We start from the raw sequence: 17235 nt of genomic DNA, 5'->3' as shown, positions 1-17235 counted from the left end.
GAAAATTACTGTGTAAAGGCTTGAAAGGTGTGAGATCTGCTTTTCTGTGACAGACAAATATTTATTTTTTGTGGGGGGGCAATTAGAGCTTCTGCTATGGGGCCCCATGATTTCTATCTATGCCCCTGGTTGGAGCCAAATGATTCTGCTCACCAGAAGGAACTGGACTGCCTATCACTAACCCTGACTTCACCAATGATAATACTGCCCACTCATTAAGCATTGAGGGCAGAAGTATTGTGAAACAGCTGTAACTTTACACTTTGCACCCTCCCAAACTGTTTTCACTGATCTCATGTAGGAACACTGCCCAGTACTTGATTGAACATAAATACAGAAGGACACTGTACAGAAGGAGCTGTAGAAGTTGGGGCTCGGGATGGCTCTGAACATCGCAGCAACTCTTCTCCTGGCTACTGGGGTCACTCTCCTTATTTATCTCATTAAATGGTGGGGTAGGGTCAAACAGAAGGACCTACCCCCTGGACCTACACCTCTGCCCGGCTTGGGGAATATCTTTCAGATCAGCACTTCAGAAATGCCACAGTCATTAATTAAGGTAAGAATACTTATTTGTAATCTTACTGTTGACACAGAAGAGATTATATAGTGATTCCTACAATAACTTTCCTATAGATATGAAAGTACTGTAGCTTCAGCGTAATCAAGGGATAGATAAAGGAAAACTTAGAGAATGTAGCTACTCTACAAAACAATTGTCATATTGGCTCATTCATCAGTTTGTCCCTCCTGCTCAATTGGCTAAATACAGATAGCCATAAACAGCAACCTATACTGTGCTGTCAAACTCACAGTGTAAATCAGATAAAAGGGGGGTATTTGATGCCCCCACTGCTGTCCAGTTGGGACTGATACTACTTAAAAAGGGAGATATTATGATGTTTATTGCAAGTTAGACAACATGCAACCCCAATTTCAAAAAACGTATGACACTGTGTAAGGTATAAAGAATACAATGTATTAATTTAGAAATCTTCTATAGACATATTTTATTTACAACTGACCATAGAACACAGATCAGTGGGTGAAAGTTGGTGATTTTTCCATTTCATTTTAAAAAATTCACTTATTTAAAAAATGAAGGCAACTCAAAACAGTTGTGACATGATTAACAAAAGGCTAGAAAAATAAGTTGTTCTATTGAAAAACAGCTGGAGGAGCAATTTTCAACTAAGTCACATGACATTGACTTTGTATATAAAGAGCATGTTGGAGAGGCAGAGTCTCTCAGCAGCAAAGATGGTCAGAGGTTTACTAGCCTATGAACAATTGCCTCTAAAAATCAATTCAGGAAAATTTCCTCAACATAAAATTGCAAAAACTTTGAATGTGTGGCACCCCCACGAGTCCGGATACCACATTGGCATTGACTCCCTCACAGGTCCCTCCTGTCCCTCCATCTACAGTACATGATATCACAAAAAAATTTAAATATTCTGTAGTAATCCATGTGCGCAAAGGAGAGGTTGGTGTGATCTACAGGTCCTCAGGTGGCACAGCAATAAAAACAGGTAAATCACTGTGTGGACTAAAGAATACTTTCAGAAATCATTGTTTGTGAACACTTTGCAATGTAATTCCAAAATGCAGGTCAAAGGTCTATCATGCAAAGAAGAAGCCAAATATAAACACATTCCAGAAAACCTGCCGTCTTCTCTGGGCCAAATCTCATTTATAATGGAAAGAGGCAAAATGGAAAACTGTTCTGTGGTCAGATGAATCAAAATGTGAAATTATTTATGGAAACCACAGACACCATGTCCTCCAGATTCAAGAGGAGAGGGACTATTCCAACATCTCTGATAATATGGGGCTGCATTAGTGCCTATGGCATGGGTGGTTTATAGTGACGGACGAGCACTAAAATGCTCGGGTGCTCGAGGCTCGGGTCGATCACATTGGATTACTCGGGTGCTCGACCCGAGCAACGATCCCAATGTAAGTCTATGGGAAACTCGAGCATTTTTCAGGTGTCTCCCCCCCAGCGGTCTGCAGAGGACCTAAAAATTGCCCAAATCAATGGGAACAGTGCTCAAATGACATGGGAACAGCATGGGGAAGACCCCTGGAAGCATTTCTGACTCCCCGGTCACTTCTGTGAACAATGTTGTCAGAGGTATTACGCCACATTTATTACGGACTCATAATAAAACATACAAAAACTAAGCTAGAATGGATTTTCCTTGGAAATATGTTAAGGAACATCCTTTCCAGCGTAATGACTTGTATATATAGCAAAATAAATAACCAAAAACAAAAATACTCCTCCACACCTTGGGCTATGTTCACACTTAATGTTTTTGATGCGTTTTTGCACTTTTGCATTGCTTTCAACCAAGACAAATGCATTCACCGGGAAACGTCATTTTAACATTTAACAACCTTATCTGGCCATGTGGTGTGTGAGACATGATCAGACACATCCTGTTTCATTTATGAAGGAGGGACTCTGAATGTCATAAAGCCTATTTTTATAGGGCCATGAGGTGGCCTTTACTATTCTTAAAAGGCCAGCAGTTTGCCCTTACTATTCTTAGAGAGTCATCAGCAGGCTATGCTTTATTGGTCCCATTACTAAAGAGTGAGTCTCCTACTGTATACTGTTATTACTTATGCAGTGAGTGGCAGGGCAGTCCAAAATTTGGGCGCACCCAAATACCACTTTGAAAACTTGGACGCACCCCAAAACACCTTTGAAGAGACTTAGAGGAGGGCCTCCTGAAAAACAATATTCCCTTTATTAGGAAGTGGGTTTCACATTGTGTTTGCCTATGGAGCGAATGCAAGGGTTGCCAAAAATTTGGAGGCACTCCAATGCCCCTTGGAAGAGATGTGGAGGTCAGAGGGCCTCCTGAAAACAATGTTCCCATTATTAGGAAGTGGGTCTACCATTGTGTTTGCCTATGCAGTGAATGCAAGGATTGCCCAAAAATTGGAGGCACTCCAATGCCCCTTGCAAGACAAGTAGAGGAGGTGATATGGTAGCTATGGTGGTGAATGATATGGTGATGAGGAGAAGGAGGAGGACAAGAGCAAATAGCCAAAATCACTAAGCGCATCTTCATGTATAGGTGTGAAGAGGTGCATGAAAATAGACCTCCCAAAAAACGACACTGGATTTGAGTTTATGTTATGCTGCTATCATTCGGTGGTATTGAGAAGTCTGTTATAATTCCACCAGAGGCACTAAAAACCTGCTCTGACAAAACGCTAGCGGCACAGCAGGCCAAGACCTCCAAGGAGTAGCGAACCAATTTATGCCACGTGTCCAGCTTGGATACCCAATAATTATAAGGCACAGAGGAATCACGGAGAACGTTGGTACGGTCAGCAAGGTACTCCCTCACCATCTTCTCAAACTTTGCACTCCGGTGAGAGTACCCTGTGCCTCAGGGCCTGTAAGATGGGAGGGTCTGAAAAAACTGTCCCAGAACTTTGACAGTGTTCCTCTGCCTCTGCTGGATTGGAGTTGTGTCTGTCTCGCCTGTACTCCTTGGTTGTCCAATGAACTGTGACCTCTGCTGCCAGCGCTTTCAGATGGGAATTTTTTTCATAATTCTGCAACAAGAGTCTTCTGGTACTGCCCTATTTTAGTAGACCTGTTCGCATTGGGAATAAGAGATAGAAAGTTCTCCTTGTAGCGTGGGTCTAGAAGTGTCACTAACCAGTAATGACTGTCACCCAAAATTTGGAGAACTCGAGGGACAAGTGAAAGGCAGCATAACATTAACTCAGCCATGTGTGCCAGACTGCTAACTAGCAAGATTTCCATGTCCTCACCAAGAGGAAGACTGACCATGCTCTCCTACTCCTCCTCCCTGTTCTCAGGCCATCCACGCTGAACAGACGGTATGACAGTTGTGCAGGTAGTACCATCTATAACACATGAAACTAGCTCCTCCTCCTCTTCCTCATTGTCACCCAATCCACATTGGGATGAGATGAGCCTTGGCTGTGTGTAATCACCCTGTATGGTTCCTTGCTCCATCTCATCGTGCTCAGCCTGTAATGCATCCTCTTTGATTGTGAGCAGAGAGCGTTTCAGAAGACAGAGAAGTGAGATGGTGATGCTAATTATGGCGTCATCACCGATCACCATCTTGGTGGAGTCCTACAAGTTTTGGAGGATGGTAGATATGTCTGACACCCATGTCCACTCTTGAGGTCTTATGTGTGGAGTTTGAACTGAATACCGACGGCCTTGTTGATGCTGGTAGTCAACAACTGCCCTCTTCTTCAACAAATCGTTCCCAACGTCTGTAATATAGAGTTCCAAAGCTTGGGGACATCACACACCATTCTGTGAGCTGGAAGCTGCAAATGCTGTTGAAACACAGCAAGGGCGGCGGAAGTTGTAGGTGAATTTCTAAAATGGGCACACAGTAGGCGTACTTTGACAAGCAGATCCGGCAGCTCGAGGTAGGTTTTGAGAAACCGCAGAACCACGATGTTAAGCACATGGGCCAAGTATGGTATGTGTGTGGGATCGCCTTGCCTCAGAGCCGCCACCAGGTTGAGGTCATTGTCGCACACGACCATGCCTGGCTGTAGGGTCAGCGGTGTCAGCTACAGATCTGCCTGCTCTTTCAGAGCTGTCCACAAATCTTCAGCATTGTGTGGTTTGTCACCTAAGCATATTAGCTTCCGCACAGCCTATTGCCGCTTGGCCGAGGCAGTGCTGCAGTGCTTCCAGCTTGTAACTGATGTGGTTATTTCGGAGATGGATGCTGAAGAAGAGAAGGAGGAGGAGGTCAAGGAGCTGTAGAATGTGGGCGCAACCCTGATTGACCGAGGGCCCGCAATCCTCAATGTCGGGAGGATGTGTTCCGTCCCAAGGTCCGACTGGGTCCAAGCTTCCATTATGTTAACCCAGTGTGCCGTCAGCAATATTTACCATTCCTGCCCTCAAGCAGTTGTCCACATGTCTGTGGTTAGGTGGACTTTCCCAGTAACTGCATTGTTGAGGGCATGGCTAAAGTTATGGGATACGTGCTTGTGTTATGCGGGGTTCGCACACCATGAGAAATAGTGGCAGAGGGGAGCCGATTACCGAGGGACGGCCGCGGCCATCAGGTTGCGGAAAGCTTCCGTCTACACAAGACTAAAAGGCAGCACTTTGAACACAAGCAGTCGCGAAATGTGTGAATTTAGTGTGGCCTGCGTATTTGCGCTTGCGTTCCAAGGACTGGGGTAGGGACAACTGAACTCTGCGCTGGGACAAGGATGTGGACATGCTTGCTGATGGTGCTACTTGAGAGTGTGCAATGACAGGTGCAGGGCAGGAGGCATGTTCGCATGCACCATGGAAATAGGATTATCTTGCCTGCACAGCAGCGGAAGAAGCAGTGATGCAACCTACACTGTTCCTGGACCCTGGGATTCGGCCCACTTAGTCGGGTGCTTTGCTGCCATGTGCCTGATCATGCTGGTGGTGGTCAGGCTGGTAGTTTTGCTACCCCTGCTGATGCTGGCCTCGCAGGTGGTGCAAATGGCCTTTTTTGGGTTATCGGCAGAGTCTTTAAAAAACAACCAGACTCGGGAAGACCTAACAGTTGTTCTGGCAACTTCTGTCATGTTGATGTTACGGGGAACGGTTGCCTGCTTTCTGTCTGCAGCCTCCACACTGTTTCTTCCTGCCTTTTGTGGTGCTATGTCGCCCCCTGTGTGCTGCTGTCCTCGCTCTGTATGTCCCCCTGGTAGGTTAGGTCAATTACTATATCATCCACCACCTCGTCTTTCGCTTCTGCACCCTGATCCTCCTCCTGACTTTCTGGCAATTGTGTCTCATCATCGTCCACCTCTTGTGACAGTTTCCCACCGTCGCCTTTGTGTGACCGTGGCTGCTCAAATATTTGGGTATCGCTACATGCGATCTCCTCTTGCCCCTTTTCAAGTGGACCGGTCGAGAGGCACGAATCTATAAATGGAAAAGTGAACAGCTCTTCGGAGTTTCCAGGTGTGGGATCTGTTGTCTCTGGGCACTTGGTATGGTGGGAGGAAGGAGGATCAGGGTGAGGAATATGCAGTCCAGAAGCACGACTACTGAGACTTGACCGTGTGGAAGACAGGGTGGTGATGGTGGCTAAGTGACTGGAAGCATTATCTGTTATCCAACCAATAACCTTTTCACACTGCTCTTTGTTCAATAGTTGTGTTCTGCGGTCCCCTATTATTTTGGACAGGAAGGTCAAGCGAGAAGATGTGGGTGTTTTGTTGTGGCACAACTTCAGCTAGCCCATGGCCTCGGCCTTGTCCTCTGCATGCCCCATCATCACCATCACGTCCAGATCCCCATCTCTTGCCACGCGCGTTGCCCATTTTAAATGGAGGACAATATTTTCCACGTTCACTGCAAATGGCTGGATTTGAACCGCAGTGATATATAATCCATGTGACAGAAAATCACAGTTTTAAATAGCTGGCCTGTAGGTAACCATTTTTAACAGCGAACTGGTGTCAATAACTTTGCTAACACTCTACAACAAAATTTCAATGGAGGCCAGAAATGGCAGCATTTTCAGCACACTTATATGTGATCCATGTGACGGATAAACCATAGTTTTAAATAGATGGATTTTAGCGCTGTAATATGGAAAGGATCTGGCTGTGTTTTGCAGTGCCAACAAGCAAATGGAGCAGAAAAACGGTGTTCTCTGGATTAATTTTTATTATATAATCAGGGTTAAGATCCCAAAAAAATTATTCCTGGCCCCTGATACCTAGCGATATGTCTAGAAATATCTGTAAAAGCACCAGCAGCAGACAGAACTGGAATGGACCATCTTGCTGTATGCACTGCAGTCTGCCACATACACTGCTTGCCTATACACCCTGCCTGCCTGATATCTCTGCAGATGGATTAGTCCTCAGAAGGACTGTTCGCTGAGGTGGATATGTGTATAATATATGGTGGTATACCTACACTAACTAACTAAGAAACGAGCAAATCTCTCCCTAGCTCAGCAGCATCTCTCCCTACACTGTCTGATTCTGAAGTAGATTGTGATGAGCACAGGCACCAGGTCTGATATAGACCTGATGACGCTGTGCCGCCAAACAATCACTGTAATGCCACAACCAACATGGCTGTGGCATTATAGTGTCAGGCTGACAATCCCTGTATGTACATTGGCTCTCTAAAGAGCGCCAAACATGCAAGGAGGGGACCCGAGCTCCCACCAAGCAACCCCGGAAATACTTGGCGAGCGCCGAGCATCTCGAGCAGTGAGATGCTCGGGTGAGTACCGAGCAGTAGCGAGCACACTCGCTCATCACTACATTATAACATTAGTTTCACTGTCTAAAATTAAATGTCCTTAAGACAATATACTTTTTTTAAGATCCTGTATAATAAACTAATCATAAAGGACCCCTGCTACCAGTACCATCAGTAATTAGCAGTGAACTGTAGAAAAACCCAACAGCAAGTGTTTAACGTGCGTGCAGCATCTCCGCAGGAGAAGAGAAATATTATATTTCGCCCTTTAAAATTAATTTTTGTAAATGTAATCCATGCACATGTTGGGTCCTCCAGAGAGATGCTCTTTTCTTTATATTCCGCTCTTCTAACCAGCTAATAAAATGAGCACCTTCAATGGGATTCCTACTATAAACTCAAAAATGTATAGCTCTGTGCAGCAATTAGATCTTATCTTAACAGATGTCAACCTTTTTTACCTATTTTGAGGGTAAATATTAGTGTTGAGCCACCCCCGTAGTGTTCGAGTTCGGTTCGGTTCGTTGAACACTCGTATGTTCGCCGAACTGTTCGTCGAACTGTTCGACGAACTCCTTTGAACACCGTTAAAACCAATGGCAGGTAAACAAAAACACATAGAAACACATAGAAAACACATTCAAAGGTGTCCAAAAGCTGACAAACTGCTCAGAAGACACAACTAACACATGGAAAAGTGACAAGTACATATAGTCATGCGAAAAGAAAAGGGGTGGAGGAGTAAAAGGAGGGGGAGACACAGATATAGGCATGTCATGCCCTTCTAAAACCAAAAAAGTGCGAAGCCGACACAGCCAGTCCGTTCCTGCCCGTGCGACCTCCGTGTCGCCGGGTTTGTGTCAGAGCCGCGGTGGACCCTGACGGCCAGCCCCCCTCTCCCAATACTGGTGCCTGTCCGCTGGTGGGTCGAGCAAGTCCCCCTGTGGTGGTGGCATGTCTAAGCTTTTTAATTTTAATTGTCTCTCTAATTTATATGAATACACTTTAAATCCTTTTACAAGGATCTATTGGAGGGCAAGTCTCATGCCAGCAGCTGCGTAATTCCAGCTCCAGTAGCGTCCACTAAAGCTGCTGCAGTTAAAAGCATTTCTAAGGATCGAGCTCGGCGGTCCACCGCAAGGCGTCCTACCGCCAGTCCCAGCCCCTATGCCTTGGGGTGACTCCTGATGCTCTTCACTGAGTATCCCAAGGTCCCGAAGCATTTCCTTTGAAAAAATTAAGTGCCCAAACTACAGGTGGTGTAGCTTGCTTAACAGTTGGGATAATCCGCTGACTAGCAGATACAACTACTTGGCACAAAGTATTTCCTGGGCTAGATGCAGTTAAAAATGTGTAATTAGATACTCTCGTTGGATGCTGAGAAAGCATTCCATAGAGTCTCCTGGCACGCCATATATTATTCTCTTAAAAAGCTTGGGGTAGGGGTCTAGGGGACCCTTTTATAGCCAAAATCATGGCCCTGTATCGCAATACGTCACCTAGGCTAAAGATAAATGGAACTGTAGCACCCCGAGGGCTCGTTTGCTACAGAGGTATTGCACCTCACCCAGAGGTGTGATATCTCACTCTCAGGTAAGGATGGAGTGTGGATCAGGACCCCGACACCTGCATGCATTACACCACATTGCCGTGGGGCAGGGCGACCAATATGACCCTGAGATGGGCACGACAGTCCCTGCCCCTGGCTGGAGTGGGGGAGGGAACACTGAGGAAGGGGAACCCTGTAGTGCAGGAGCAGGGAGGAAGCAGTTCCTGGGTGCATTGAGAAGGGAGTATAAAAGGTGGGCACCATCTTAGTTAAGTGCAGAGAAGTCTGAGCAGAAGTGACAGGGAGCAGGGGCTCTGCATGAGCTCTGCTATGGAGGCGGGCCTAGTAACAGAGGGAGAAGGAAGGAAGAGGAGCAGAGAAGGCTCCAGGAATGAGGACCGAAAGGGATCCCAGGGGTGCGGACGGGCGAGTCGCCACCGCACGCCCGAATCCACCTGCGTGGAGTGGTCAGGCTAAAGGGAGAGACCAGTCCCCAAAGCTAGGGGAGGCAGGAAACGACCCTCAGCTAGAAACCGGAGGCTGTGACACTTTATGTGGCGCAGCCCCTCGCTACACCCGCTAGGAAGGCACCACATAGGGTCAGGGAAACTGGCGCCAAGTTTACCAAGAGGAGGCCCGAGACAGCCGGACAGAAGCATTGGTAAGAAAGTCCAGACAAAGGACACACAAAGGGGGTCCTGTGAAGCGCTGCAAAGTTATCTGGGAGTTCTCTGATCCCCTCACCTGATGAACACAGTATGATGGGGGCAGCCGTTACCTGAAGAAGTGGTCTGAATAAAAAGAACTGTGAGTAAAGGCCCTGGACTGCATCACTGACTCCATGTCGTTACTGCTGCTGCCCTGTACCATCACCTCCATCCTCCGCATACACTGCCCTGAGGCTATACTCCTCCCGTGGGGAGTTATACTATGCTCTGCTGCACCCACAACACCAACCTCAGCGGTCTGCCCTGCAGCGGCGGTTCGCTCTGAAAGCAATCCACGGGTGGCGTAGTCGGACATTTAAACATCAAAACCACATAAATAGTTCCGCCACTGGTTTGACTGCCCTGAGCAACGGAACCGGGTCGCCGCCACGGAGACTACAACCACAAGCATCCACCAACAAGGGTCCGGCTCCTGGTGTCCCAAGGCCCAGGGGGCACGTCAGAACATTTTCATCACCTTTCATAATCACCAATGGGACAAGGCAGGGATGTCCTCTGTCCCCTCTATTCTACATCCTAGTGTCGGAGCACCTGCTCTCATCAATACGCCATAACCCCAATATTAGGTGGATTAAGGTGGGAGGCACCGAGTACAAGTGCTCTGCTTTTGCTGATGATGTCCTAGTATATATCACTCAATCACATATATCCATTCCTGCTGTTATGGCTGAAATAGATCACTTTGTTACATGGTCAAATTTTAAGATCAATGCAGCGAAGTCTGAGTCCCTCGATGTCTCCCTCCCCAAATCCATACAGGATTCCATCCAGTCCAACTTTCCCATTGCCTGGCCCTCACAGGGTATCAAATACTTAGGAATTCCTGTCCATAGAGACCTCTCCCGTCTATGTTATCTTAATTTTGGGCCCTTTAGTGAACAACTCCATACAGACCACGGTTGGCAAGTTAGAACTGTAAGATTCACTACGTGAACCACTGGTGTTTTGTGGAAAAGCACATGTACACTGTGTTCCAAATTATTATGCAAAAAGTGTTTAGGAGTGATAAGGGAAGAATTTGTTTGTTTGTCAGTTAAACTCATTGATGGTGATGTGTGTCAGGGCTCTTTATATCACTGTAAGCAATTGCAGACACCTGTGCTAATTAGTTTGGCAGGTGTGTCCAATGAAAGGCAAGAATACTTAAGAAGGCTGTCCCACATTATTAAGCAGCCTACATTTTCTGCCAAAATGGGAAAGAAAAAGGATGTGTCAGCTGCTGAGAAGCAACAAATTGTGGAGTGTTTAGGTCAAGGCATGACTACAATCAACATTGCCAAGACACTTCATCCTGATCATCGCACAATCAAGAAGTATGTAGCTGATTCACCGTACACACATGTGCTTGCTGATAAGGGCAAATTGAGGACTCTTTCCTACAGGCAATTACGTCAGGTTAAAAGAGCAGCGGCAAAAAAGCCTTCTCATAGCAGCAGACAAGTTTTTGAAGCTGCTGGTGCCTCCAACGTCCCCCGAACAACAAGATGCAGAGTCCTTCAGAGGTTTGCAGCTGTGCGTAAGCCATCCTGTCGACCTCCTCTATCCACTGCACACAAGCAGAAACGGCTCCAGTGGGCCAAACAATACATGAAGACTGACTTCAAAACTGTTTTGTTCACCGATGAGCGCCGTGCAACGCTCGATGGTCCAGATGGATGGAGTGGAGGATGGCTGGTTGATGGACACCCCACGCAAACACGGCTACAGCGCCAACAAGGAGGAGGTGGAGTAATGTTTTGGGCTTGAATCATGGGGAGAGAGATTGTTGGCCCCTTTAGGATCCCTGAAGGGGTAAAGATAAACTCCATAATGTATGTGGAGTTTCTCAAACAGCACTTCCTGCCATGGTTCAAGAAGAAGAACCGTGTATTCCACAGCCAGATCATTTTCATGCATGATAATGCACCGTCTCATGCTGCACATAACACATCTGCATCTCTGGCTAATATGGGCATAAAAGGGGACAAAATTATGGTGTGACCCCCATGCTCCCCTGACCTCTACCCCATTCAGAACCTCTGGAGCATCATCAAAAGGAGTGTCTATGATGGCGGGAGGCAGTTCACATCTAAGCAAAAGCTCTGGGACGGTATTCTGTCCTCATGCAAAACAATTGAAGCAGAAACCATCCAAAAACCTGACAAATTAAAGTTTTGAGTTGAAAACTGTTTGATTTCAGTTTCTAATAACCTGCTAATGCTTATAATTTCAAAAATGACCATTTTTTTGTTCTTTATTAAAATGAAAAGGTTGATCGAAGAGTGTGGGGGATCGAAGAGTGTGGCAACCCAGCAGTCAGGATTACTTCAAATTCTGACAATCTGAGGGTCATGTTGCAGGTAGTGCAGCAAGAAGGCACTCATGTGTCTTACGCTTCTAGGAGACCCAAAATTATTTCCTGGGCTAGATGCAGCTAAAAATTATTATTAATTTGAAAGCTGGTGGAGCTTAGTATAGACGGCCTAATAGAATCAGTACTGCACACTGCTACAAAGCCCAAATTATTTTCCAGCCAAGATACAGATAAACATGATTAGCAATTTTAAATTTGGTGGAGCTTAGTATAGATGGCCTAATAGATTCAGTACTGCACACTGCTACAAAGCCCAAATTATTTTCCAGCCAAGATACAGATAAACATGATTAGAAATTTTAAAGCTTAAAATGGTTGGTGAGGTGATTTTAACAAATCATCAAGCTTTTACTCTCCCCAGGATGACACAGGGGTAGAAAAGTCGTTTCAGATCCATGATTTGTTCATCTTTATGAACGTGAGTCTGTCTACATTATCAGTGGAGAGCCTCGTGAGCTTATCTGTCAGCACACCACCAGCAGCGCTGAACACACGTTCAGACAGAACGCTGGCTGCAGGGCATGACAAGATCTCCAAGGCGTAAGTGGCGAGCTCCGGCCATTTATCCAGATTGGAAGCCCAAAAAGAGCAAGGGTCTAGTGACACAGTCATGTCTTCAATGTTTACTTGGAGATACTCCTGTACCATCGTCTCTAGACGTTAACTATGTGTCAGACTTCTTGTCTCCTGTGGCCTTGCAAAGGATGGGCTAAAAAAGGTGAAATGATTCCGCAAAATTGATGTTACCAGCAGATATTGTGTTTCTGTTATGGTTTGAGTGCTGAACACTCAACGGTCCCACGGTTGGCAAGTTGGAACTGTGAGATTCACTACGTGCACCACTGGTGTTTTGTGGAAAAGCACATGTAAGATTCTGCAACAGTCTGTGCTGATACTCCTGCATGCATTCATCCCTTTCTATGGCAGGAATAATTTCTGCAAATTTACTTTTGTACCGGGGATCTAACAGTGTGGCAACCCAGTAGTCAGGATTATCTCTAATTCTCACAATTCGAGGGACATGTTGCAGGTAATGCAGCAAGAAGGCACTCATGTGTTTGCGCATCCAGGAGCACCAAGTCCCTGTTGTGTTGGTGGCGAGGTAACAATCTTGCTTCCTTCCTCTGTCCCCCATTCTCGCACAACAGAAACGTGATCAAGGTCTCCCTCATCTGATGAGTCTTCCATCTGTTCGTCCTCCACTTGTTACTGGGCTCCTGCACCTTCCTCACTAGTTTGGCTGCTACCATGCGCCCTGGTAAAATCATCTCCCCACCCTCACATGCCTGCCGCCTTGGTGCTGCCAACCATCTGGACCTTGCAGATGTTAGCCCTTCCGCATACAACTCCTCCTCCTCTACTTCCTCCACCTCCTCTTGTGCCACCACCTGACTCTGAATTCTGTTTAACATGTGCTCCAGCATTAAACATCTTCGTCGCCATTTCAAAACTGTGCAGAAGGGTGCATAGGTCCCTGATCTGAGACCACTCCTCCAGCGTGATTTGCCCCACCTCTGGATCTCGTTGGCCCAGGCTATACGTCAGAACGTATTGCACCAGGGCTTGTCGGTGCTGCCACAGTCTCTGCAACATTTGCAGAGTTGAATTCCACTGGGTAGGCAAATCGCATTTTACCCGGTGAAGTGGCAGGCCCAACGACTTCTGTAGAGATGTAAGTCGCTGAGTTGCGGGATGCGAACGGCAGAAGTGAGCACACAGCGACCGTGCCCTCTGCAGAAGGCCATCTAGTCTGGGATAGTGGGCTAAAAATTGCTGGACAACCAGGTTCAACACATGAGCCATACAAGGCACGTGTGTGACATTGCCCCGGCGAAGGGCCGCACCCAGGTTTGCAGCATTGTCGCACACAGCCTTGCCTGGTTTCATGTCCAGTGGAGACAATCATTCATGAAACTGGTTCTCCAGAGCTGACCACAACTCCTCAGCTGTGTGACTTACATTTTCCAGACATTTTAAAGTAAAAAAACCGACTTATGACATTGAGCCCTGCTGCCAGCATAGTAAGGAGGTGTGCAGGATCCCTTCTGCTCAGTTAGAAAGCTTGTGGCATGACCAGACAGGCTTTGGGAGCAGGATGAGGACCGAGAGGAGGTTGAGAAGGCAGAAGCAGTGGAGGAACTTTGAGATAAAGAGGATTGATGCACAACTCGTGGGGACGGCAAGACTTGGACTGCAGCCCCTTGTCCTGCTGTCACCATAGTTACCCAGTGCCCAGTCAGCGACATGTAAGGCCCATGTCCATGCCTATTCGTCCAAGTGTCTGTGGTGAAATGCACCCTGTCACACACGGAGTTTCTCAAAGAAGCGGTGATGCTGTGTGCAACATGCTGGTGGAGCGCAGGCACACCTTTCTTTGAGAAGTAGTGCCGACTGGGCATCTGGAACTGGGGCACTGCGACGGACATAAGGTCTCGAAATCCTCTGTGTCCACCGCTTAGCTTTCTCATGGCTAGGAGGAAATGGTCTTTTACTTGTCCACATCTGAGGGACCGAGGGCTGGCTGTTGTGCTTAGACTGGGTTGAGAAGGGTGTCCCCGGCAAACTGCCGGTCTGTGAGGAAGATGCAGGCTGACATGTTAGGTTGCCTTGATCCAAAGGTGGTGCTATCGATGTCGGACAGCGTTGAACACCAGTTGGTGTTACCACCTCCAAAGAAAATGATGACCTGCCAATCACGCTGGCTGTTGCGGGTAAAGAGGTGGCAGGTCTGCGTCCAAAAACAGGTGTGACTGCTGTCCCCCCAGTCACAGAGGGTGAAGAGGCTGCAGATGCACAAGATGGGGCAGACGACGGTTGGCCCGGCCGGCTAGGCCGCATTGTAGCACAGTGAGCTTCCCACTGCAACTTATGCTTCATGTCCATGTGCCGGTTCATGCATGAAGTACTCAAACTATGTATTTTTTGGCCTCTACTTAGCTTTTTCTGACAAATGTTACAGATAACACGAGTTGGGTCATCTTTATCGATCTGAAAAATTGCCCAGGTTATGCAAGGCTTAGCACCCATGCGACCTGAAGAGCCACCACGACTTGTGGTCAGAGGCAGAGTTGTGTTTGAGGATGCAGTTGTTGACGTGCTTCCAGTACTACGTCTCTGTCCAGGAAGGCACAACCTGACCTCATCATCACTAGCATCCTCCTCCACCTCCTCTGCTGACCTCATCTCTTGGCTGACTGTGGGTTGACAGTAAGTGGGATCTCCAACCTCATCAACATCAACCTGTTTCTGCCCTGACAAAAAACTAAAGTTGTCGCTCCAATCAGGTATTTGAGTCTCATCATCGTCTTCATCATTGTCTCCACCAACAGGAGTTACAGTTAGGGAACGAGGGTCTACATTATGGTCAGAACCTTCTGCGTCTGGTCCTGAAACCGACTCATAAAGATTCTGGGCATCAGTGCAGATCATTTCCTCGTCTGGATTCACAGAAGCTCTGGAGCCGACCCCTGATTCCCAGGCTATAATATGAGTAAACACCTCTGCAGACTCAACCATCTGTTCGACACCATACTCAGACGGGCAGCTGGAGACTTGAGAGCTGTGAGGAAGCAAGTGCGATTGGGGTGACACCTCTGAGGACTGGAGTATTTGTGATGTTGAAGTTGAGGTGGAGGAGAGCCCACTTAAAGGAGCACTTGATATCCATTGAAGCAACTGCTGTTTTTGTGCCTCATCTGGAATTTGTAGCGATTGGCGTGGCCGTAAGAAAGGGATCTTATCACATTGTCCGCTAAAAGAAGTAGACATTTTAGTTTGGCTGGAAGATGGTCTTTCTTCTGCAGATGTTACTGTTGCTTTAACACCTACCCCACGGACACAACCTTTTTTCCCCTTCCCAACACGCCTATTCCCCTTTCCACCAGCAGCAGGCCTTTTTCCACTCATTTTGTTATTTAACTAATTCACAACTCTGGAGTTGTTTCCACAAAAAACAATGGATGGGAACCGAGTAGAGCTGAGTGGCCAAACTGTGGTATTAGGCCAAAAGTATTGGCTGGGTTAGATGTAGATAAAAATTATATTAAATTTGCAACCTGATGGAGGTCAGTATAGATGGACTAATATAACAAGTCCCACACACTGCTACAAGCCGAAATATTTTTTCAGAGCTAGATGCAGAAAAAAATTATATTCAGTTTGCAACCTGATGGAGGTCAGTGTAGATGGACTAGTAGAACAAGTCCCACACACTGCTACATATTGAAATATTTTTTCAGAGCTAGATGCAGAAAAAATTAGATTGAATTTGCAACCTGATGGAGGTTAGTATAGATGGACTAATAGAACAAGTCCCACACACTGCTAGAAGCTGAAATATTTTTTCAGAGCTAGATGCAGAAAAAAATTATATTGAATTTGCAACCTGATGGAGGTCAGTATAGATGGACTAATAGAACAAGTCCCACTCACTGCTAGAAGCCTAAATATTTTTTCAGAACTAGATGCAGAAAAATATTATATTGAATTTGCAACCTGATGGAGGTCAGTATAGATGGACTAAAAGAACAAGTCCCACACACTGCTAGAAGCCGAAATATTTTTTCAGAGCTCGATGCAGAAAAATATTATATTGAATTTGCAACCTTATGGAGGTTAGTATAGATGGACTAATAGAATGATGCTATGCCCAAAAGGTTTTACTTCACTAGTTGCAGTAAAAAAAATTGTATTCTATACACAGCTGGTGTAGCTTGCAACACAGATAGGCTACTCCACTGACTAACACACTCTGCAATAGGCCAAAAAGGATTTGCTTTGCTAGATTTAGCCAAATGCTGTGAAAAAAACTTGCTCAGCACTGGCACAGACCTGCCTGTCAAAAAGTGATAGGAACTGATGTAACTTAGTCCTGAAAAGGACTGCAATTACAATTAGTCTTTACTCCCAACCTATCTATTTAAGAGCACAGACCTGCCTGATAAAAGTCGTAGGGAATGATGTAACCTAGTCCTTAAAAGAACTGCAATCACAACTATTCCCTACTCCCAAGCTATCTGTAGATTTGTGCGAAAATTGGCTTGAAATTAACACTGAAAGTATAGCGCACACAGCAACAGCGGTGCCGTCTTAACACTCAGCTGTAGCAGTGAGAAAATGGTGGCGACGGGGAAAATGGCTGGGTCTTATAGGGCAAGGACATGTGACATACACTGCCAATGACACATGCCCTTGCTTGTGTGAAAAAAAGCACTTCGCTCCGTGTGTGCGCTGCTGATAGGCTGACAGATTGCACCCCCCCACTGTAAATGCGGGAAGGAGAAAAAAAAATGGAGATCTTCATTATTCCTGCAGAGATCCATCCCCTGCCCCTCCCCCCGCCCCGCTGAACACTCAAACTCTGCGTATT

General features: G+C 46.4%; 1 pseudogene; it reads left to right on the top strand.

The window, feature by feature from the left end:
• The first annotated feature begins 289 nt into the window (after window positions 1-289).
• The window catches only part of LOC141154986 (cytochrome P450 2G1-like), a 103951-nt pseudogene continuing 87005 nt past the window's right edge, over window positions 290-17235 (top strand).

The sequence above is a fragment of the Phyllobates terribilis genome, unplaced genomic scaffold (genome assembly GCF_046119375.1).
Source record: "Phyllobates terribilis strain yellow unplaced genomic scaffold, ASM4611937v1 Scaffold_7__3_contigs__length_470593459, whole genome shotgun sequence".
Classification (NCBI taxonomy): domain Eukaryota; kingdom Metazoa; phylum Chordata; class Amphibia; order Anura; family Dendrobatidae; genus Phyllobates; species Phyllobates terribilis.
Note: the sequence above shows the minus strand (reverse complement) of the source record. Positions and strands in the feature narration are given on the sequence as shown.